The sequence below is a fragment of the Engraulis encrasicolus genome, chromosome 18, assembly GCF_034702125.1.
Source record: "Engraulis encrasicolus isolate BLACKSEA-1 chromosome 18, IST_EnEncr_1.0, whole genome shotgun sequence".
In the NCBI taxonomy this organism is placed as follows: domain Eukaryota; kingdom Metazoa; phylum Chordata; class Actinopteri; order Clupeiformes; family Engraulidae; genus Engraulis; species Engraulis encrasicolus.
This window is the reverse complement of record NC_085874.1, coordinates 27,338,951-27,363,950: the sequence shown is the minus strand read 5'-3', so window position 1 is coordinate 27,363,950 and position 25,000 is coordinate 27,338,951. Positions and strand designations below refer to the sequence as shown.

General features: G+C 43.5%; 1 protein-coding gene across 1 annotated transcript in view; it reads left to right on the top strand.

Moving 5' to 3' along the window:
* Nucleotides 1–25,000, top strand: part of otofa (otoferlin a) — a 210,617-nt gene that overhangs the window by 34,181 nt on the left and 151,436 nt on the right. The window lies entirely within an intron of this gene.

Sequence of the window (25,000 nt, the reverse complement as noted above, 5' to 3'; positions counted from 1 at the left end):
CCCAGAGTGAACAAAGCACCTGATCATAAATCTCTCTCTCTCTCTCTCTCTCTCTCTCTCTCTCTCTCTCTCTCTCTCTCTCTCTCTCTCTCTCTCTCACACACACACACACACACACGCACACGCATACGCACACACACACAGTTACACGTGGATAATAGTTCAGCACCCACCCACTGTGGACCTCCCCATTAAAAAAGAGAAACTATTTCCTCCAAAGAGGTTGATGCAGGGGCTATTAGGAGAGATAGAACTCCTAATACAGTACTTTTCTCGGTATGAATGCAGCACGGCTTGGCAGCAATAAGAGGCTACAGAGTTTTTGTTTATTTTATGTTATTACATAATTTTGTGCAAAATGTTGGGTGAAAGAAACGAGGACCGGAAGACAGAAGAAAAAATGACCACTGAGAAAGCCCGACTGCGGCTGTTTAGACACAGCACACCACAGCCCACAGTAAACACAAGATATGCAAACAAAATTGTGTATGCGTCACCTGATCACAGGGGCGGCCAAAAGAGAATCCCAGCGGAGCAGTGCGAGGCACGGTACCATGCAAAAGGGAACCTCAGTCATGGAGGAGGATGGGGATGGGGGAGGAGTGCTGGATAATCACTCCCCCAGGTAACATAGGACGGCAGGAAAGTAGACATGCAGGCAAATATACTGTGTGAATGAATACTTACTCCCCCTCTCTCTCTATAACAGACACACACGCACAAACACGCACAAACACGCACACACACACACACACACACACACACACACACACACACACACACACACACACACACACACACACACACACACACACACAGCACCTTTGCTCATTACAGCACTTTATATTCCTCCCAAACTCTCTTATCACATTCCTCCATCTCCACCCTCCTTAATTCTGCCGATGATGCAGAGTGTAGCCACTTTATACGTACAGTACATTGGCATGCTGGGTAGTACTTGTGTTCACTAGAGCAGCACGCCATACAGTATGATTTAGGGGTGGATATTGGCAAAGGGTTGACGATTCAATAAGCATCACGATACAGATGCCACAATGTGATTCTATCACAATGCATTATGATTCATATACTATTGCGATGCATTGCGATATTTACTTCAGTAAATGTGTAAAGATACAGCTTATTTGTTAGTTGATGTGTAGCATTTATACGTCAATTCATTTTATTTAAGCATTTTAGCATCTGGGAGAGAGCTTCCATCACAACAGAAATATCACCTACTCTCTACTGAAAATATAAGCCACTGACAAATAGAATTATATTATTATAATAATAATAATGATAATAATTGTATTTGTATAGCACTGTGTCATACAAGGCATGTAACTCAAAGTGCTTAACAAATGGGAAAAAAAACATTGTTAGAGATGGATTTAAAAGGAGAGGTATAGAGGAGAGGCAGAAATAGCAGGAAGGCAGAGGAAGAAGAGATAGACAGAGATTGTAGAGTCATAAGGTCAACGTAGGTTAGGACCAGGATTCTTAGATGCGTGAGGTCCATAGTGGCTGGGCCTATCATAAGTCATAGATAGTCACACAGAGATTGGGCGCTCAGGTGCGGCCCCTGGTGGCATCAGGGGTGAGGAAAAACTCCCTTTTGCTTGATTCATAGTTTGTAAGGGGGAAAAAAAACTCAGTGAGGTCTGAGAAAAAAAACCCTATAGTCAGGAAGAAACCTCAGGCAGAGACCAGCGGCCACCTAGGGGAGCCCCCTGCCAGGGCTGGTTGCGAGTAGTAAGGGCGCTGCGGCAGCTGGGACACTATGACGCCTTGGCAGCTAGGAGTTGGCAAGGATGAAGAGGTGGGTCTTCAGCTGCTTCTTGAAGGAGTCGACGGAGGTGGCTGATCGGATCTCGATGGGGAGGGCGTTCCATCTCTTGGGCGCATAGCAGGCAAACGCGGCGTCGCCGATCTTCTTTTGCGGGGGGGTGGGAGTCCTTAGCAGCTTGGCATCAGTGGACCTGAGACCTCGAGCAGGGGCACAAAAAGAGAGCATGTCAGAGATATAACTAGGGGCAAGTCCATTTAATGCTTTAAATCGAATTCTGTATGAGACAGGTAACCAGTGCAGGTCTGCCAAGACAGGAGAGATGTGCTCTCTCATTCTGGTTCTTGTTAGGATTCTTGCCGCAGAATTTTGAATGAGTTGCAATTTGTCAATTTTTTTTTTTTGGGAGACCAGAGAAGAGAGCATTACAGTAGTCTAGCCTACTGGTGACAAAGGCATGAATAAGTTTCTCAGCGTCTTGTCGGGAGGCCAAGCCGCGCACTTTGTTGACATTTCTAAGATGGAAAAAAGCAGATTTTGTTATCTTGTTGATGTGAGGCTCAAAGCTCAAATCCGAGTCTATGACCACACCTAGGCTAGTAACCTTATCTTTAATGTGCATGCTTAGGTCACCTAGGCTTGAGTGGAGTTTTGCACGTTTTTTCTTAGGCCCAATGAGCAACACTTCAGTTTTATCCTCATTTAATTTTAGGAAGTGTTCATCCAATCTGTGATGGCAGACATGCATTTAGTCAAGGCATGAATGGCAGTGGTTTGGCTAGGCTCGACAGAGATATATAGTTGAGTGTCATCGGCATAGCTATGAAAATCAACATTGTGCTCTCTGATGGTGGAGCCCAGGGGCAACATATAGAGAGAGAAGAGGAGAGGGCCCAAGCAACTACCCTGAGCAACTCCAAAAGGCACATCATACTTGTTGGAGACGTATTCTCCGATGGTGACAAAAAACTGCCTTCCTGTAATATATGTTTTGAACCACTCTAAGACGTGGCCGGACAGTCCTACCCAAGATTCAAGGCGGTCAATTAGTATGTTGTGGTCTATCGTGTCAAAGGCGGCACTGAGGTCGAGGAGGATAAGTGCTGAAACTTTGTTAGCGGCAGTGCTGAGCCTAAGATCACTTATTAGTGCTGTTTCGGTGCTATGGTTGGCTCTAAAGCCTGATTGGAATTTTTCCAAGATATCATTCCCAGCCAGATGTTGATTAAGCTGTTTAAATACAACTTTTTCTAGTACCTTGCTTATAAAGGGGAGGTTTGATATAGGTCTGTAGTTGTTTAAAGAGTTCTGATCTAAATTTGTCTTTTTTAGGAGTGGCTTTACCATGGCTGTTTTGAATGAGCTTGGAAAAATGCCTGTAAGCATAGAGGTGTTAACAATTTGCAGTAAAGGTGCTGCTAAGCAACCAAGTATGTTTTTTAGCAGATATGTGGGGATCGCGTCAAGGCTGCAGGTAGACTGCTTACTTTCCCTGACTATTTTACAGAGGTCGTCCTCTGTAATTGGACAAAACTTTTGGAAGCTCTCAGGTCTCCTAGGGGGGTTTAACCCTCCCCTCGGTGTATCGCCTGAGTGGGCGACAGAGGTTGCTGTGTTTCCACCTTGGATGCCTTCTCTAATGTCTGCAATCTTTTTATTAAAAAATCTAGCAAATTCCTCGCACTTGGCATGTGATGCTGCATTTAGGTTGTTATTGCTATGTGTTGGATTAAGCAGGTGGTCAATAGTGGAAAAAAGAACTTTCGCATTATGCTGGTTGTCTGTTATGATTTTGGAAAAATATGCTTTTCTCTCTGAGCGTACCGCATTATTGTAGGAGGAGATCTCATCCCTAAGGGATTGTCTATGGACTTCTAATTTAGTTTTCCTCCAAAGACGCTCGGTTACTCTGCATTTTCTTTTTAAGGCTCTAAGTGAGTCATTCATCCAAGGTGAATACCTAGCTCTGGTTCTTGTCGTCGTTCTAATTGGAGCTATGTTATCTAGAATTCCTCTTAAGTTGTTGTTGAAGCTATCAACCATATCATCAGGTGTGCAGTGACCATTTAGTAGGTCACCTGATTTGATGAGGTCTGAAATCTTAAGCTCAGCAGAGGCATTAATGCGTCGTCTGTGAATGACTACTATTACTAGGAATTAAATAATTGATTGTCATGAATCTATGCGGTATATTGTGAAATTAAGTATTGCGATACCTTGTCATGATTTGATGCAGTATATTGTGAAAATAAATAGCGTGATGCATTGCGACAACTTTTTTGGTATGCATGTATGTATACAGTATCTAGGCTACTATACAGTGAACACCAAACACTAATTGGCTCCTCATCTGATCTTCATCTTAGAGTTGTGCCACGATAATTAGAATCATCGGTTTTAGAAAATGTCTGGAACGAATCTGCAATAAGGGAATAAAAATACTTTTTATTGCAGGAACGTGGATATAAATTCCCTATATTACAGTAGCATCTTCTCCTCTTCATCCCCTTTTCTCCTCCTCTCCTCTTCTCCTTTTCTCCTTCTCTCCTCTTCCTCTTCTCCTTTTCTCCTCCTCTCCTCTTCTCCTTTTCTCCTTCTCTCCTCTTCTTCATCTCCTTTTCTCCTCCTCTCCTCTTCCTCTTCTCCTTTTCTCCTCCTCTCCTCTTCCTCTTCTCCTTTTCTCCTCCTCTCCTCTTTTTCATCTCCTTTTCTCCTCCTCTCCTCTTCTTCATCTCCTCCTCTCCTCTTCTTCTCTCCTTTCATGTCCAAGGGGCTGGGGGAAGCCATTTTCTCATGCAGTATATGTGTGCATATGTCCGTAGTAGACTCCTGGGGAGTGTCTGTCTGCAGAAGTGAATGTGTGTGCATATAGATTACCATGGGGGCATGCAGATTGCAGACTCAAATCTACCCCTAAGGTGATATCTGGCAAGCCACGTGTTCCACAGCGCTCTGTTTTATTGCCTTCTCCGCATAAACTCTTATTACAAGACTTATACTTGGACTCAGTCCTGATCTGAAAGTGGGTAAAAAAATGTCTTGGTATATTGCTGTAACGTTATTTTCATTATGTTACTAAAACTGTGTAAGTCTTCAACACCTGGCTTCAATGAATTGCATTAGTGAGGGTACATTTCATGTCTGCCCTGTACATGAAATAATCATCTTGAGGATGTTAAAGGAGAATTCTGGCAATTTTACAAACATATCCCATCTGTTGAAGGTCCAAATGGAAATTTGTGAGAGTTTTTCATGTGGGCTGCAGTAAGTTTGGCAATTTCACTGAATTCTATTACGGCGGGGGTTGTAGAGCAAGCTGTTAACCTTCTCTGAAGGTCTTAACGTCTATCAAAATGCTTTTGAGCCTCACCAACTGAACTGAACACAGTCGTATTTGTTATTGTATCACAACACAGAGACCAGCGAACATCCATTTCAGACACTGTGCATGAACAATTCTCGAGATTTTCCACTTTGGACAATTTCCCTTGGCCTCCAACAGATTGGATATGTTTGTAAAATGTAAAGAAGTACAGTCGGTCCCCCTACAATGCACACCCTTTACCGAGGTAATGCCACGTCATCCACCTCGGTACGTACCGGGCCTAGCTGCAGTGTACCCAAACAACCGCCGGGTGGCACTTGGGAGCGCTCGCTCAATACCCATTCACTCACACGCACACACGGGCGCGCACACATACACATACACATACACATACACACACACACTCTCTCTCTTTCTCTCTCTCACTCTCTCTCTCTTGTTCATATCAGATAACCATAGCACAGAGTGGTGAAGAAGCGCAAATGTGTTGGCAACATTTATTACCATATCGTCGGCTTGCTACCAAAACCGCCTAAGTCCGAATTTGGTCGAAATGAGATTTTTGCATAAACTTACTCCCCTACCACAGCTGCATCATCCTGCCTTTCTGCCAGGGTCATTGATCAATCGCAACAGTCACCAGAGTCAAAAATCTGTATTTATAAATTCACACACTGCCTATGAGAAAATGAATGACCAGGGACGTAGCTATAGGGAGGACAAGGAGGGCATTTGCCTGTAGGCCTAGGGCCCTCCTGCAGGTGGCAGGGGTAGGGGCCCTATTTATTCATCCTGGGGCCCTGTGCACAATTGTTCTGCCAATGTTAATGACTTGGGTAACTTGACTTAGCCATTTTTGATGCAAGAAGCAGTTTATTTACATCTGTTAAGAGTTTTCTCTCTCTCTCTCTCTCTCCACTCTCTCTTTCTCTCGCTCCTCTCTCTCTCTCTCTCTCTCTCTCTCTCTCTTCAAAGACAATGGCCATGTTTCAAAACTTCATCCTTAGACATCTGTCTGAGATAGTCTTGTTAGCTCGCAATAGTTGTAGCCTTACATTAATTAATGGTTTTAGCCTTAAAATGAATTGACATTTTTTTGTCAATCATGTGTTTTAATTAATGTTTAAACAGGTGTATAGAAGACTGCCATAGATTACATCCTCTTATAAACAATGTGTTATGTCTTACAATTATGTGATAAGATAGTAAATTAGATTTCAAACAGCATTGGGTTGAAGTCATTAGTGCAATGTGTTATTGCACACATAAGAGGATGACCAACGTCAATTTGTAATGTATCCAGTAGTGGTTCTATACCATATTCTGAATGCCACGGTCATGGTGTTGAAGTGGGCGGGGCACAGTTCTATGACCAGGTTACCTCGGTCATGGGCAAGGTTGGGAGGGTGGGGCAGTTCTATGAGCATGGAAAATAGCAGAAGTTAAGCAAAGATGATAAACAAGGAGGAGACAGTTCATGAGGAGGTACAAGGACCAAAGAAGTGCCCCACCCCTTCATCCTCCTCCATGACTGATGGGACCTCAACATGGAGATTGGACGCCACTGCACGGCTTGCTCTGTGTGGCACTGCAATCTGGGTTTGTCCTGATAAGAGCAATGAATGTATTACTATTGTGGCAATTGCTCTCGCACAATGACAAAAATAGTTTTACTTTGGAGGAGAATGTAAATAATGTTTTTATTGAAAGCTAATATGACTGAAAGTGCTAGAAAGTAAAATATATCTGTGAAAGTCTGTTGGTAGACATGAGATTTACCAGCATGCTAAATTGTTACAAGGTCTACAAAAATATTTCAATCATTCGCCATTTCCAGGATTAAAGTTTGGAATAAAAATAAAAAAGAATAGTAGAACTATCGACATGATGTGCAGTGCATTGTTCTTGTTGTGCTGCATCAAATCATTTATTTTAAAGTGTTTTGTTTTCCTTAGGAGCCATTTCATGTTTGACTTGCAGCTTTACTCAAAATAAATAAATAAAATAAATTAACATCTGTTTGTAGTGGACCAATGACACAGACAGGATGACAGGATGATGCAGATGTGGTAGGGGAGTAAAGTTCTGCAAAAATCTCCTTTGCCCAAAATTATTAGGGGGGACTCACAATTGCTCTTTGCCCAGGGTCTCAGATTTCCTAGAACTGCCACTGATGTTTGGCGCCCCCTTTGGCGCCTAGTTTTTCCCTGTTTTCCGAAAAACCCAAAATCGGACTTAGGCGGTTTTGGTAGCAAGCCGACGATATGGAATATTTTAGACGATGTTGACGGCATAGGCCTATTAATATGCTCATATTCACCAGCACGCACCGATTCAGCGGATAACGACATGCCTAATTAAGCGGGCTTGCGGAGCAAGGACCATGCAGAGCATGGCCCTTGCAGAGCAAGGCCCGATTATAGTAATCTCTAAGTCCTGTTTCTTTATTATTATTTATCGTTCTTGTGCAGGGATCTCCTCCTAGGCCTTTCGAGATAGAGACACCGTTCAAACACTAAAACGACCGGCTCGGCTTGGAGATCGCGTATACTAATAGGCTTTTCCGTGTCTCTTGTCGTTTTCCCGTTTTTGTCGATTTTGTGAAAGCCTGGGCCCCCATTGAAAATAGTGGTGGAACCTCCATGAACCAAAGTTCCGCCACTCTAGAGATTAGAGTGTAGGAGGCTTTTTCGGTCATAAAACATCAACACTTTCACCTAGAAGTTTAGTTGACGCGTTGTTAGCGAGCTCTATGGGATGTCTCCAAATTGTGAAAGTTTCATTTCCCAACTCCCAATACTTTTTAAATGGCAGGTTTGTAAAAAAAAACAGGCCTGGCTCTATGGAGAATCCCAGTCTTTCGAAAAGGGCATTTTTCAAGAGATCAGCGCATGTCCCACACGGAGGTCCATTTGTGCCTGAAAAATTTAACCTATAAACTTCATTCAAAGACTGTTAGAGAGATCACAAGCATGACTCCGATCTGTGAAAAGGACACGTGCCAACTCCTTTTAGTTTTTTTACAACGATGTTGTAAAGACAAAAAACTCATTCTCATTTTCTCTCCCCAGTTTAGAACTCAATGCTAACTGTCTTTCAGTCAATCACAACAGGTGCAGCCAGTGAAGTGTTCCATTTCAACTGTCACTGTCTCAAGATTCTATTCTTAACGAGCAGGTGCGAGGAAGCATTCTAGAAGTCTATTGTTGAGCTCTGCATTGCAATGTAATATAGTCTTGCTGGACTGTGCATGACAGCTAGCTGCTTGGCTTAGTGGTAATGCATGCTGCTGGGTTAGAGATATGGAGGTTGAGAGTTCGAAGCCCACCTGAAGCCGTGTTGATTTTCAAAATTATATCATATGCACTGTTCCTTGGCCAACTTAAAATGCCATGTATGTCATTTATTATCAATGGCAAATGTGCTGGATTAGAGATATGGAGGTTGAGAGTTCGAATCCCACTTGAAGCGATGCTGATTTTCAAAATTATATCATATGCAGTGTTCCTTAGCCAGGTTAAAATACCATGTATGTCATTAAGTATCGATGGCAAATGTGCTGAATTACAGATATGGAGGTTGGGGGTTCGAACCCCAGTCAAAGCCATGTTGATTTTCAAAATTATATCATATGCAGTGTTCCTTGGCCAACTTAAAATGCCATGTATGTCAATTAGTATGGATGGCAAATGTGCTGAATTACAGATATTGAGGTTGGGGGTTCGAAACCCAGTCAAAGCCATGTTGATTTTCAAAATTATATCATATGCAGTGTTCCTTGGCCAACTTAAAATGCCATGTATGTCATTTAGTATGCATGGCAAATGTGCTGGATTACAGATATGGTGGTTGGGGGTTCGAATCCCAGTCAAAACCATGTTGATTTTCTAAATTATATCATATGCAGCGTTCCTTGGCCGACTTAAAATGCCATGTATATCATTTAGTATGGATGGCAAATGTGCTGAATTACAGATATTGAGGTTGGGGGTTCGAAACCCAGTCAAAGCCATGTTGATTTTCAAAATTATATCATATGCAGTGTTCCTTGGCCAACTTAAAATGCCATGTATGTCATTTAGTATGCATGGCAAATGTGCTGGATTACAGATATGGAGGTTGGGGGTTCGAATCCCAGTCAAAGCCATGTTGATTTTCAAAATGATATCATATGCAGTGTTCCTTGGCCAACTTAAAATGCCATGTATGTCATTTAGTATGAATGGCAAATGTGCTGAATTAGGGATATGGGGGTTGGAGGTTCGAACCCCAGTCGAAGCCATGTTGATTTTCAAAATGATATCATATGCAGTGTTCCTTAGCCAACTTAAAATATCATGTATTGTATGTCATTTAATATCAATGGCAAAGGGGTTGGATTACAGATATGGAGGTTGTGAGTTCGAATCCATGTTGATTTTCAAAATTATATCATATGCAGTGTTCCTTAGCCAACTTAAAATACCATGTATGTCATTTAGTATATCCCCAAAACGCAGAGCTACAACACTTTCAAGATGGCTGAATCCAAGATGGCTGAATTGTTTGGCCCATAACTTCTGACTGGGTGGATGGAGTTTTTCCAAGATTTCTTTTAGCTTTGTTTTCTCAATAGTACTTTGTTTCATCTCTGCCCCCAAAGGCAAGCCCGCTTCCAGCATTTTCTGTGAGAATGCATTTCTAGTTAAATTGTGTGAGAACACCTCCAGGAAGTAAGAAGAGTCATAAAAAGAATAAATAGCCTATTGAATTTTCTTTTCTTTTTTTTTATGATGATCGGATGAATTGCCATTAATGTGCAAGCTCTAGGCTATGTGTAGACCTAAATTGAAGCCACAAGCCCCTATACCGATTCTCGCATCGCAAGATTTGAAACGTCTAATATTGCAACTTCAAACTTGTTATCTGGATGTGGATACTTTTTTCGTTCGGTAAAAATTATGGAGAGTGCAATAGGGGGCCTAAACCTCACTGCAGTAACCTACAGCGCCGCGTTTGAGTGTTTAAGCGTTGGCTATTTATCTTACATCGCCAACAGCTGGGGCGATAACCTAACCTACACTTCCGTAATCAATGCTTAATTTGTAAATCACAAGGTACCGGAACGCAAAAAGCATATGACATCACAGCGACGGTGAGTTGGACAGAGGTCCCGGAACGCACAGAAAAACTATAATTACGCAAACGAATACAAAAGGGAAAAAAAAACAGATGCAATTCCCTGCATTTGAACGACATTGAGTCCCATGTCAGCTCATATCCATACGTTTGTTTCTTAATACAAGGGACGGTTGGCAATCCAATGGCTATTTTAAACAACAGCCATAGCATAGGCTGTAATGACAACAACCAATATTTTTTTGTTTGATCGCTAACTTTATGCTTAGTAGTTTCGTGCAGTGCATGGAAATTATGCTTTCCCCATGAGGTGAAAAGAAACCGAAGCGGTCTTATACCTATTATTCTACTATACCTATTGAAAGGACAGTGCATGGCTGTCCAATTCCCGTATTCACACAACGTTGGCATAGGCCTATTAAACGTTAAATCCTCGCTTTGTTGGCGACTTTGTTGCATATGATTTGGCTGATCCGCATGTGCTGTTGCGATATGCCACTTCACTGTTTCGAGAGCTCGCGCACTGATGGTAAGCGAGCTGCGATTTTCAGGGCTCGCGCACTGATGGTAAGCGAGCGGCGATTTTCCCGGTAGAGTTGGCTTTTCACACTGACTGTCTGCTCGCGCTGCGGTCCGGTTGAAAATCCCTCCGACCAATGTTTTATTTGGAGTGTGTAGGCCCTATTTGAATGAAATATCACATTGTCTTTGCTGTTTTCGTGCTCAAATTGACTTGTAAGCAACTGTCGGGTCTTGGGAGAGAAGATAACGCGCGGGCACACATGCTGAGCGCTCGCCAGCCGAGGAAGATCTCATCCTCTCACCCAGGTTGTCTTTTTCGCTAGGCAACATGACTGATCAATGCACCAAACGCAGCCCAGGTGCCACTAGAAATTAGTATGTCCAAAACCTTGTGTGCCGACCAAAATTTGATAAAAACTTTTAAACAATGTTTGGCACAGCCAGTGTCGTGCCGAAAAGCGAGTCCCTGCCGAACAAGAGTGCCCTCATTGAAACCAATGTCATTTTTTGAGAGAAAAATATACTCATTTTTGCAGAATGAATTACATAATATATGAACTAAAATATGCTTATGAAATATTACTCGTCCTCCACTTAATATGAGCTATTTGACTGAAACTGCAACTTTTGTTATGACAATTAGGCTATTCGATTCCTTTATGGAAATAATAGCCTACTGAAATTGTAACCAGCTCTTTGTAGCCTAATTCTTCCAGAAGGAATGCAGATGCTTTATGGATATGCTTTCCATCCATGCACTCCGTGCAGGGGTGGTGGAAAGACACCAAACGTGCCATCACCATCCCCCCGGACCCACGAAACCCACTGCGCTCCGAAGTTGAATTCCTTTTACTACTTTATTGCTATGTGTGCATAAAGCGCATGTTCGATTTGCTGTAATAGGCTACGACCAGTAGCCTCGACGTGTCTGTCTTTTCTTTTCCTTCTTTCAATATTTAGTAGGCTAAAATATAATAAATAAATAGAAATAATTTGGTATCCATGTCTGGTTAGCGTCTGGGCATTTGTGGTCTTTACCTGGTTCTCCGCACCATCTTATGACAATGTTGAACAATGTTGAACAAAAAAACGGATGCACACACGTCATACTCTTTTATTACCTCATATTGTTTTTATTGTATTGATTTTTAATTCTGTGTATAAACAAATAAACGTAGGCTAAACTTGAAATTTCAGCAAGAGTGTAAATTTATTTCACAAGTAGGCCTACAGAGTTTTAGTAGACAATGCCTACACAGCAGCCTTTACAAGTTGCCTAATGTAGGCTACACTGCAGATAAAGACAGCAGAAAACATCCTTTCTGCCCGGCTTAACCAGAATTGCGTTCCGTCCCTTTCGCTGTGTCTCCTGCGACTCGGCCTGTTGTTTGTGCAGTAGTGCGCTGTTTCCCTTCACCTACCAGTGGGCTCACCACCTAGATCGATGATTTGGTCGATGACTGTATCCAGGTGATCAATGTACCAATGTGTGTGTGTGTGTGTGTGTGTGTGTGTGTGTGTGTGTGTGTGTGTGTGTGCGTGCGCGCGCTCGTGAAAAAAAAACTCTTGGCCGCAAACTGTTAAACTCACACGGCTTGGAGGGGCGCTTACATAAATTTCAACTGACTACAGTCTTCAACTGTGTGACGCTATGAATGTTTGTCTGTGGGGGAGGGGGTGATTAAACCCCTACACGCACACAAAAGAGCTCGTGGTGTGACAGGTTATCCAGCCTCCGAAGAAGGAGTCATAGTTCACAAGTGTCCACAAGCACTAATAATAATAATAATAATTAAAAAAAACCCGTCTTTTTTATTTTATTTAATTGTAGGTAGGCCTATGCAAACTGGATTGGGAGATGGTGAATGAAAGACAGAAAAAAGTCGAGTTTAAATTCACATGGTGGTCTTGTTTAGGGCTCACACTTGTGTTATTTATGTTATTATCAAATGCCCTATCAAATGCCCAATGCTAAATAAAACATGCAATTTGCTGACTGTATTTCTACTACTACTAAAACTTGGGGATGGACAAGCACGGAAGCACAAACACAGGCAGACGCTTGGAGGGGCGCTTACATAGATGTCAACTAACTACAGTCTTCAACTGTGTGACGGAGTGAATGTTTGTCTGTGGGGGAGGGGGTGATTAAACCCCCACACGCACACAAAAGAGCTCTCTCTCTCTCCAACAACACAAGAGGGAGTATTCGCATTGGACGCACTTGTTTAGTCCCTCACAATGTGTAGGGCCTATGCTTGGTTGCCATATTAAAATCAGGTTTTAAGAAGAGCACACACAATCGAATCGAAAGTAGCCTATAGCCAAATATTTTAATTAAATTCGGGCGGTTGGTTGAATCATTCAAATAGCCTAATTAAAAATAGCCTATATAGTAGCCAATATAGGCTTACCACCAACAAAAATTATGAAATAATGAAAACAAATTATACTCTGTAGCCGCCTTAACAATAGAAGTAATTAGGCCTATTAATGAATTCGTTTGCCAAAAAAAATAGGCCTAAGCAAAAAAAAAAAAAAAAGAATTTCACACTTATCTTAACACTTATCATACTGTCACAGGTGGGGGGTGCGCGTTTGACAGCGGCACCCCCACTTAATACCAACTACCCCGAGGAGCATTGTACACATCAGGAAACACCAAGACAACAAAGTCATTTAAATCAAGTATTTATTTTCTATTTGGAGACATAGTTCTGTATGCATGTGTGTGTGTGTGTGCGCGCGTGTGTGGATGTGTAACCAGTTCTCTGTCCGCGGGGTCCTTAATGGTCCAATGTCTCTGATCAGCACCTCAAACCTCTCACTCGGTCCGTGCGCATCGTAGCCTCCGACAGGTTGGGCAGGGCCACCTGGCTCGTCTGGGCACGCGGAGGCGGATCAGCTGGTGGAGATAGGAGAAGGGTAAACAGGCTTCCAGTCTCTGAATTCGTATGAATAACGCACAGGGGGATGCTAACTCCCATCACCAATTGTGAATAAAATAGGCCTACACAGCACGAGTAACTAAGCTACTTATTTAAAGGAGCACACGTGAGCAGCACAGCAACCAACACAGCACACATAAAACGATGGTGTAGGGGTGGCCATCCTCGCTGCGCAAAAAGTCTTTTCCGATCGTGCATTCGCTGGGTCCGGGAGTGAGAGAGTGAGTGAGTGACAGACAGAGCGGGCCAGGGGCAGCGCACACAGCGGGGAGGAGGCTTCAAGGTGAAGGCTATGGTGACCAGGCGTGGCACTTAACTTCGGTGGTGAGCGTCCTCCACCACCAGCTTTCCAACGCAACCTCTTCGTGACTCTGGCCGCAAACCTCGTTCAGGCAATATGCCGTCCGCGCGTCATTCGTAGTCGTCTGTTGCTTGTGTCGTCCAAAGGACCGAACGCGTGCCCCATCTTCTCCTGGCCCCATCCGGATACCGGCGTGCAGCTCACCCCCCTCCCAAGGCTGCCCCCCGGCCGCGGTAGTCTCTCCGACCCTTCTCTCGTGCGGTAGCTGTGCGTCTCGTCCTCCTCCGGATCCTCCTCGCCATCTTGCCACCTGCATTCAAAAAGCCCATACCCACCCCGTACACCCAATCACCTTTCTCCCTCTTCCCATTGGCACCTGCAAACATTTGCAATCAGTGAGAATAACAGTTAGTCCAAGTTTGTCACCCCCGTGACAATACGACTGCTGTGTTTAAAAAAAAAAAAAAAAAGGCAGTGCACAGCCTTTTGTGACACGTCGTGGTGTGACACAGGGTTTGCCCCAGCACTTTATTGCGAAGGCGGCCACCTTGAAAGAGCCACCTACCACCTTGACTAGGTCCCCCGAAAAGATAAAGATTTCATGTTGTGAATGTAATTTCTTAAGTTGCTTAATCCAAAAATATGTACTTTTAACGCCCCACCACCTTGACAAACACAAATTCTGTGGGAAACACTGGTGTGACAGGTTATCCAGCCTCCAAAGAAGCAGTCATAAGTGTTCACAATCCGTTCCTGGCATGAATGCAGAATAATAAAAACAAAACACCGTCGACTGGCGGTCTTGTTTAGGGCTCGCGCGTGTGTTATTATCAAATGCCCAATGTTACGTGCAACACAATGTCGTCGCCAAATTAAAAATTCAATCTCTCTCATGCTGGCGTTACGGGACACACTTAATTACAATGGTGTTCCTGTCTGATTGAGTCGGTTTTAATTGTCTTTACCGGTTCAAATTGTAGTATGTATGCAAACTCTGTATCCTGAGGATACCCGTTCCTGGCTTGAATAGTGCTGAAATAAGTTAGAGACGGATTGGGAGACGGTGAATGCAAGACAGAAAAAAGTCGAGTTTAAATTCACATTGTGGTCTTGTTTAGGGCTCACACTTGTGTTATTATCAAATGCCCTATCAAATGCCCAATGCTAAATAAAACATGCAATTTGCTGACTGTATTTCTACTACTACTAAAACTGGGGGACGGGCAAGGACGGAAGCACAAATAGACCACAGACACAGGCAGACGCTGCTCTGCAAAAGCGGTGCTATACTGCCCCCCGCATTCCGAATGGCCACAGGGTGTAATGATCACGGTACGCTGCCGCGGCCCGGCACGGTAATGAGCAGATTGAAGTTACACCATCTGTATAAGTGTAAAGTGGAATTATCCTTTAATAGCAGTAACTCTCAACCAGCAAAACAACTTTTTTTATTTTTGATATTGAGCCTTCAAACTGTCAGGAGCATGTTCCTTAAGCGCAGTCTGTTTTGTTACTTAATTTACAATTCCCAACTAGCAAGCCAACTTGGCTCAGGTACTCCGCGGCAGAAGGGAGCACACTTCAGTGCACACTTCAGTGAAGCCATTTCATCTAATATGATGCAGAAAAGGAAGATCCCCTCTGTATAACACACTATGACAGTTCCCTGCAGCTGATAGAAACTCAAGACTTGGTCCATATATTTTATTAAACATAGGCTTTGAAAACTTAAGTTTTGAAAACTATTTTTGATCTAACGTGATCTAACATGTAATTTAAAATTCTATTCTTGTCATCTTTCCTTCCATGTTAGATCAAAATGATGTATTGTACAATGCAATATAATGTTTATTTCTCCTTTATTTTACTAGGGTAGTCACATTGAGGCAGTTGCTTCTTTTCCACGTGGGCCCTAGCCAAGAAAGTAGCAAAACGCACTACATAGGACTCACAATGCAGATATCCACAAAAAGCAAAACACTAAAGATAAAGACATAAAAACATGTAGGACATAACCATGCAGACATCAGAATATGCAGGACATACCCAAATCCATCGACCTCTTCACTCCATTGTCTTCACCTTGGTGGAACCCTTTGCTGAGGAGGCACTTTGTGAGGGGGGTGTGGCTGAACCGTGACTCATGGAAGTCGTGACAAAATGTGTGTTCAATATATCGGCACACCAGAGACCAGTGATGCTACAACAGTACAGTCGTTCAAGAGAGGGCGACGCTGTGGCGCAGCACGCTAATCCCCCACAACTGAGCCTACATTGCCCACGGGCACCTCGCTTTCAGTCTGGCTGGGGTCATTTCCTGGCCCTGCCCCATCTCTCTCTCCCAATCATTTCCTGTCTACTAATAAAGGCCAAAAAGCCCCAACAATACTTAAAAAAATGTTCAAGGGCAGCTCTCTGACCAGCTGACTAATGGCTGATGTCAGTGGGATACTCACCAGTCATTTGAGGGCTGTGAGTCAGCCGTCTAAGAACTCGAAATTGCAGTCCACTCTGCTGAGGCAAAATAAATAAACAAGTAAAATAACGCGTCTACAAGATGGGTAGCAGGCTTGCTATCACACGGTCACTCCAGGATGCTAATTAGTGCCAAAGGCAAACTGTGTCCGAGCCACGATGTCTCTGACCTCTGTTCAACCTTTTTTTTTTTTTTTTTTGCTTCTCAAGCTGCAGGGGTTTTAGTTCTCGGAATGTGATGTCATGACTCAGTAGCGTCCTAATGGTGACTACTTTGAACACATTACATTACATTATTACATTACATTACATTACATTACATTGCATTTGGCAGACGCTTTATAACCAAAGCGACTTTCAAAAGAGGACATAATCAAGCCAACATCACAAGCAAATACAAAGTGCACAGGAGATATACAGAACAACAAGTGCAGTTGCAAAGAGGGGTTAGTTGTTTTTTGTAAATAACGAGTACACACACACACAAACACACACTCACAAACTAAACTAAACTAAACTAAACATCATGTCAGGAGTCTGCCCTGGGGCAAGGCCAGTTCAAGCATTAGTCTAGTAGAATTACAGTACATTACACTTACTGTAGCTAACACTTTTATCCAAAGCGACCTGACTTGAAATTATTTTCAAGGTATTGCTTACAGTCCCTGGAGGAATGTGGGGTTAGATGCCTTGCTCTAGGGCACCCTTGCCATGGAGTGCGGTAGGCTGTGGAAGGATGGGATTCGAACCTGCAGCCCTCTGATCTGAAGCCCATCTCCTTAACTACTACCCCACGGCTGCCCCATCTCAACATGACACCCCCTCAACCATTCCTTCTACATCTGTCTCCTTTGGTAAAGCATTGACTCTGCCTGTTGCGCATCCTCCTACATCATGATCCTTTGGTTACGTGTTAAGCATTGACTCGACCTACAGTATTGCATTGTATTGCGCTATACTGTATTTCTTTGCTTGCTGTTACGGTTGCTCACATGCAGTGTACGTAATTGAGGTGCCATCAATATTTCAAACACAAAACTATCTAAAACACATTCACAAACACACGCACGGAACATAGTTTTCATATTTTTATTTCAAGATGCTTTGAGTATTGAAGAAATATCCTTGCAAAATACATTTCAGTCTTCCAAGCAATATCTTCAGTCTCTGCTGTATACAGTAAGTACTCGCGCAAATGTTAACTTTGCATTTTAATACAGTTGGTGTTTACCCGAGTGGCAGATTTTCTTCCGTTGGCCTTTGAGATTATGCAGCTCTCATGAGAAGGCTATATGCTCTGGCATCCCTGTAAATATTGTAAATATCTTTTGTCTATATTTTCTCATTTCCTTTATCTTTTGCAATTGACTGAAGTCATAGCCTGTGGTGAAGACAATAAATGGCAAGAAACTTTTGTGCGTGTGCGTGGGTGCGTGCGTGCGTGCGAGTGTGCGTGTGTGTGTGTGTGTGTGTGTGTGTGTGTGTGTGTGCGTGCATGTGTGCGTGCGTGCGTGCGTGCGAGTGTGCGTGTGTGTGTGTGTGCGCGAACACACTTGTATGTGTGCAATGCATGTATGTCTGTGTGTGTGTGTGCGTGAAAACAGTGTTTTAAGGGAGGTTAGATGCATTGTAACACTATTCTGGGTCAAAGGGCAAAGGCCATGTTGTTCAGGTATCACATGCCATGTGGCAGCCGTGGCCCGTTGGTTAAGGAGATGGACTTCAGATCAGAGGGTTGCAGGTTCAAATCCCACCCATCCCCTCACTACTATCTCACTCTATTGCTTAGGAGCCCTTGATCAAGGCACGTAACCCCACACTGCTCCAGGGGCTGTAATCAATACCCTGTACTGATAATAAGGGTAAGTGGCTTTGGGTAAAAAAGAAGGGCAACACTATTTTAATGGTTCACTATTACAGTGGATATACCACATTCGATACAGTAATGTGTACAGTAATGTAATAACCAGTGAAACAATATTTAACACCATGAAATACCAGTGTAATACCATGTACCAACCCCAACCCTAACCCTAGATGTAAGTACAAAATTGGTACATGGTGTTACACTGGTATTACGTAAGGGTTAACGTTCGGCGAGAAGGTCGCTACCGTGGAATAGCAGCACGACAGAGAGAATCTTTAGACCCCGACGCGGAGCGGAGGGGTCTTGTTCTCTCTGAAGTGCTGCTATTCCACAAAGCGACCGACTCGCCGAAAGTTAACCCGCTTATTATATGGATATACTTAAATGACTCACACATGGCGGGGACATTTCTTTAGGCCTATTTAATGTTAAGATAAACATTTTTGCTGCGCAAAACAAAACAGTGCCGTTGTGGAACACCGCTAGGCAACAGCTAGGTAGCCAGGACAACAGGTGTTGTCTATCACAGCAGCTGATTAGAGTCTTGTTGAAAAGTCGCTTTAGCAGTGAAAAGTCTCGTTGCCATTGACAGCGGTCTGTTATAGACCAACCCGTCCGTTATCGAAAATTATTATATGGTTGTGACGTCATCGGTCGAATGCTCCATTCATTTCAACGGGGCTCCCCAACGTTCGCACGTCTGTTATTTTTCGATAACGGACGGGTTGGTCTATAACAGACCGCTGTCAATGGCAACAAAACTTTTCACTGCTAAAGCGACTTTTCAACAAGACTCTAATCAGCTGCTGTGATAGACTACACCTGTTGTCCTGGCTACCTAGCTGTTGCCTAGCGGTGTTCCACAACGGCACTGTTTTGTTTTGCGCAGCAACAATCTTAACATTAAATAGGCCTTAAGAAATGTCCCCGCCATGTGTGAATCATTTAAGTATATCCATATAATAAGCGGGTTAACTTTCGGCGAGTCGGTCGCTTTGTGGAATAGCAGCACTTCAGAGAGAACAAGACCCCTCCGCTCCGCGTCGGGGTCTAAAGATTCTCTCTGTCGTGCTGCTATTCCACGGTAGCGACCTTCTCGCCGAACGTTAACCCTTACATAACAGACGTGCGAACGTTGGGGAGCCCCGTTGAAATGAATGGAGCATTCGACCGATGACGTCACAACCATATAATAAATGGTATTAAATATTGTTACCCTGGTTATTACACTGTACCTAATGTGGTTGATCCACTGTAATAGTGAACCATTAAAATAAAGCGTAACCAAAAAAAGTGTCAGCTAAGTGTAATGTAATGTAATGTAATGTATGGAGAGCCAGAGTCAAAGGCCATTTAGCCGTGAGGTATATCACACCTCTCATCCCCCCACCTGTACTGCAGCACGTTGAGGACACCTGTGCAGCCTAAGTAGATACAGGAGCATATGGTAGCCAGGGCAGATGGATCACACATCTCAACTCACCTGCTCCCCTGCTCCCCCCTCCAGGACTGTGGGGCACAGAAACAGAGAGCGGGAGAAATTGAAAGAGTCGGAGAGGAGAGTTTATGTGTGTGTGTGTGTGTGTGTATGTGTGTGTGTGTGTATGTGTGTGTGTGTGTACAGGGTCATGCGTGTGATTTTGTGTGTGTTGGCGCAATCGCACATGTGTGTGCATGCATGCGTGTGTGTGTGTCTGTGTGTGTGTGTGTGTGTGTGTGTGTGTGTGTGTGTGTGTGTGTGTGTACAGGGTCATGCGTGTGATTTTGTGTGTGTTGGCGCAATCGCACATGTGTGTGCATGCATGCGTGTGTGTGTGTGTGTGCAGGCCCGTTTCTAGGATTTTGGGGCCCTAGGCAAAGGGGTTGTCGGGGCCCTAGGGTGTTTTTTTTCAAGCGGGGGGCGGGGGCACCTGACAGGGTAGCCACGGCGCCAGAACTTCTGTTTCGGGTTTCGGATGGGCCAGACAATTTTTGGATGGCACTTCAGTCATTGTCACATAGCCTACCATTACAACACAATGTCACAGAAACCATAGAAATCAAATGGAACAAACAAGAAGTCACCTTATAGACAGTGTTGTGGCAGGGCAACACATGCATGAAGGGCAATGAATGCATAAAGAGCAAGCATACACCAGCATTTCCTGTGAGGAAATGCAATCAAGTTATTATGATAACTAGTCCCTACAGTTCATTTTATGAAACTTTATGAAGAAAGACCTGGGCAAACATAGCCCATTCCATTCAGTAGGCTCCGCTCATGAAGTAGGCTACTTGAATGTTCAGTTTAACCTGGCCTATCTCACATGAGAGTATGCCTAGGCTATGCCTATATGGCCCAATCAGATTTTTTGACCCTACCACGAAAATCATGATCTGCATTGCCAATCACAAATAAAGAAAGGTCTAATATTTCCAACCACTTTTAAAATCTAACCAAGGGTGCTCCATTTGTGCAAAACCAACTATTGACTCATACAACAATAGGCCTAGTCCAGAAACTCAAGGCTGAAAAACATATGAGCAGGCACAGTGGGGGGTTTGGGGGGATGCGATATTGGTAGCAAAAAATCTGTAACCAAGCCAGGGGGGGTCTCCCAGACGAGATTTTTTTTTCGTATTGCATCCATCACGCACTTGAAAATACAATCCAAAATTTTTGTGTTGTTAGTAATACCGCAGCAAACACAAATAGGCTACTCTGTAGCGACCAAGGATCACCACGGAGTAACGTAGGCGGTTGTTCAGTGTTCCAGGATCACTGAACAAACGCCGTTACTCCGTGGTTGACAACTGTGTCAATTATAGGGGACCAATACCCCGGTGCCCTTACCTTGAGTTGTCTTGACCGCAGAATGTATCCCAGAATGTATCCCAACCTCTCACTGTAATCCACACGTTTCCACAATCATGGTCCCAAATTCCAATGTGTAATCCATAGTAATAGCAAGAAATTTAGCTATCCCAGCGCACTTGTGTGACTCGTGTTATCCGAAATATTGGTCATATGCATTGCACATTGTTCATTCGTTTCTTCTTGCGTTTGTCCACATCCAAAACAGTTCCGTGTCGAAAAAAGGTGCGTTATTGAACAATCGACGTTTGCCCAGTGCTTGTTACAGCACGTGGATTAATGCTTCATAGACGTTTTTGAAAACATAACGCTGTAAATGAAGCATCTCGCTGTCTGTGCGATGTCAACTGGCCTGGGACAGTTTGGTTGCAGTAGCCTACAGAGAGTAATATGTCGTCTTCAAAATTAACTTTTATTATAAAAGCAACTGTCTTGAGCCAAAAATGTAATATAAACTGACGTCTGCGCAACATCCAGTGAGAGAGATTATGTAGCTTCATCTTCAGTTTGTATTTGCGCTGGATTTGACGGTTGAACAAATTGGAAGTGGGGCCCCTCGAGATGGGGGTACTTTGACTACATTTGTCGTTGCACCTTTTGGCAATTGACATGTTCACGTCGATGTCGATGCAAACCTGTTGGAAGGGGGGGCCCCTCGAGCAGGGGGTATTAGGGAGGCGATATTGCTTCCCTCGCAGCAGAGCGCCCTTCATACAGATGGCATTGCCTTATTTTAAAGCTATTTAAAATCGTCATTGCTGTTGGGTACATAACCTGTCGTCCTTGGGGGCCCCACCTACTCGGGGGCCCTAGGCAACTGCCTACATTGCGTACCTTAACGCAACGGGCCTGTGTGTGTGTGTGTGTGTGTGTGTGTGTGTGTGTGTGTGTGTGTGTGTGTGTGTGTGTGTGTGTGTGTGTGTGTGTGTGCGGCGTGCGCTTGCGCATGCGTGCATGCATGCGTGCATGCATGCGTGTGTGCCTGCGTGTGTGCCTGCGTGCACATTTCTGAGTGTGCGCGTTTGTGTATGCGTGATTGAGGGAGTATTAGTGCTGCTCCGTATAGTGAGCACTATAATTAACCCCCCCGCCCGCCGCATTGCCATCCCCGTCTGACACTACCCTCGGCACAGCATCAATCACACAGCAGGGGACAGACACATTCCCCACTGGCAGGGCTCAGAACAGTGCACTTAATGCACTTGCTTGTACTTATCTGTTGAAGGGAAATTGCATGATGATTCAGTATGTATTAGGCATGGCACGGTTTACGTCACAAACCGAAACCGTACGGTTTGCATGTCACGGAACGGGGTAGTGCGCAACCGCACGGTGCCCACGGTTTCCAAAAAAAAAAAAAGAGAGAGTGACCACCGGCGGACGACGCAATTAAAATCCTACTACTTTTACAAGCATAAAACACAAAGACTACGTAGGATATTGAGTGTGGAAAGACTGATTTCTATCAGCCAACTGAAAGGCATAATGTAACAGCATGCACCAGCTGAGTAGGCTACAGTAGCCTACAAGCAAGCGCAGGTCGGTCAGCGCATCTCTCTCTTCCCCCTCTCTCTCCACGTTAGCGCAAGTGACTGCCCCCAGCCTTTATTCTGACCAATTTAAATTAAATGAACATGAATTTACAAAAAATGACAGATTAGCAGAGCAAAGTAGACTTACGTTACAGTAGCCTAGTGTAGGTTATATCCACGTGACATTGGATGGGGATTCCGGACGGCATAATGCGAGATATGAACATATCCATCAGATTCACTGCGCTGTCCTTAACTGCAATCAACTGTAGGCCTAATTACATGTAGCCAGTTAAACTCTGATGGAATGAGGGGGACTTTGCAATGTTGCCTAGTTAACATTGATGTTTAACACTATAACCAAAATAAAATGACTGTTTTAACAGGCTCAGATTCACAGGAGTTTTGTGAAACATTCTTGTGAATACACTTCTAAAAAAACGATCTTTTTAAATTATTTGTTACCTTAACTTTCACATTTTAACATAACTTAACCCTATCACTTGTTCACCTGAAATTGAATTTGACTTCTGATTTTACTTCTACGCTTCTCACGGCCGGCAGTTTCATGATAGGAAGCAACTGATTCATCCTAAGCGCAAAACTCGCAGAAAGGGGTATCAAAATAAAAGTCCAATTCGTTCTCAGTGTGTCATTGACCAAAATAGTCATACTGCACTGACCTAATGGTCCCATTGCCCACAGGGGTGTAGTTGTTTTATTTTTACACGTCAAATGTGTTATAGTATATTGTATATTTGAATATTTGTCAACTTAAAAGTTAGGACTTAGTTCTCCCTTTTTGTGAAATAAATGGAAGCATGTTAAAATCATTGATATCTTTCCGTAACTTTTTCAGTAACTTCACCTTGTTAGGTTAAATGAAGTCAAATTCAACATACCCATGATAAGCTTACATTTTCATTCTAATTTTTATTTTATAAATTCCCAGTGCATAATACATTTTATAAAAAAAAAAAAAAAAAAACAGAACCGTATAAAACCGAAAACCGTGACCTTGAAACCGTGATATGGACCGAATCGTGACTTTTGTGAACCGTACCACCCCTAGTATGTATATACTGTATATATATAGATAGGAGGAAGGAAACGTTGAGACTTGAGAATTCTTGATGACTTTACTACTCTCATAGTGGTGTGTGCGTGGGGGGTGGGGTGGATGGGATATGCCCCCCCCCCCCCCATAGTTTAGCACTGTGCAGGTTGGAGCTGCATGAATCATTTGCAAATTAGATAACTAATTAAGTGATTGTTTTATGCTATGCAGAGGCAATGAAAGAACAGTACAATTTTTCAAATATGTTTTTGCATGCATCACATTTTTTTTGTAATCAAATTTTTTAGTGCTTTTATGGGTGTGTGTGTGTGTGTGGGGCGGGGGGGAAGACATGAAGTGACATAATAATAAAAAACACTCAGCCAGTAGAGGAAAGAAGAGAGAGAGGAAAAGAAACATGCATCACATTTTAAACAGCAATAAGTGTCATATGTTGTGCATTAAATGCACGTCTTGTCAATAAACAAAAGTTCGGGAGAAGCGTATTGAAAAATTGGCATGCCTATACCACCTGCGCTCTATTCTCCGCTCAACTGTCATTCATTTGAATTCAGCCTGAAAATATAGGCACGCCTATTAAACCAACTGCATCTCATTCTCCGCTCTGCCGTCATTCGGTGGAATTTCAGCACACTGAAATTTGAAACTTCCCTTAATTAACTATAGAGCATTTATTCTCTGCTCACCTGTCTCCAGTCAGAAATGTTCTTTCTCCCTCGCAACCACCACCTCCCCATTCACCTCCCTTTTGCTGCTGTTCGATCGATTCGTTGGGCGTCTTGCCCTAGCTTCCTGTCCAGTTCACCTTGCTCCATTGCTCTCTGACCGTCATCCACCAGGGAGTGTTTGCTCAGACCTCGCACACATCTGCGGGCTCAGATAGGCCTACTGCATGAGCTCTCAGTGGCACCCCTTGTTTCTGAGCTTGAGAATGTTTACTCCATAGACATTTCTCAGCCGTGGCTTCAGTACTTCAGCACCATGGCCAGCGATCTTGCCCAATATGCCACGCAATCTAACTATCTCAGCTTCTCGAGTGCAGTGGTCCGAGCGGACCCCTTAAAGCACTTTTATGATCAGTCCACCGTGTGGACAGCCGCTCTCCTGCGAGAGCCGCATGATCACGAGAAGTCTGTTCTCCAGCGAGAACGAAGATCTATGCATACATGCTTAATCCAAATTTCAGATAGT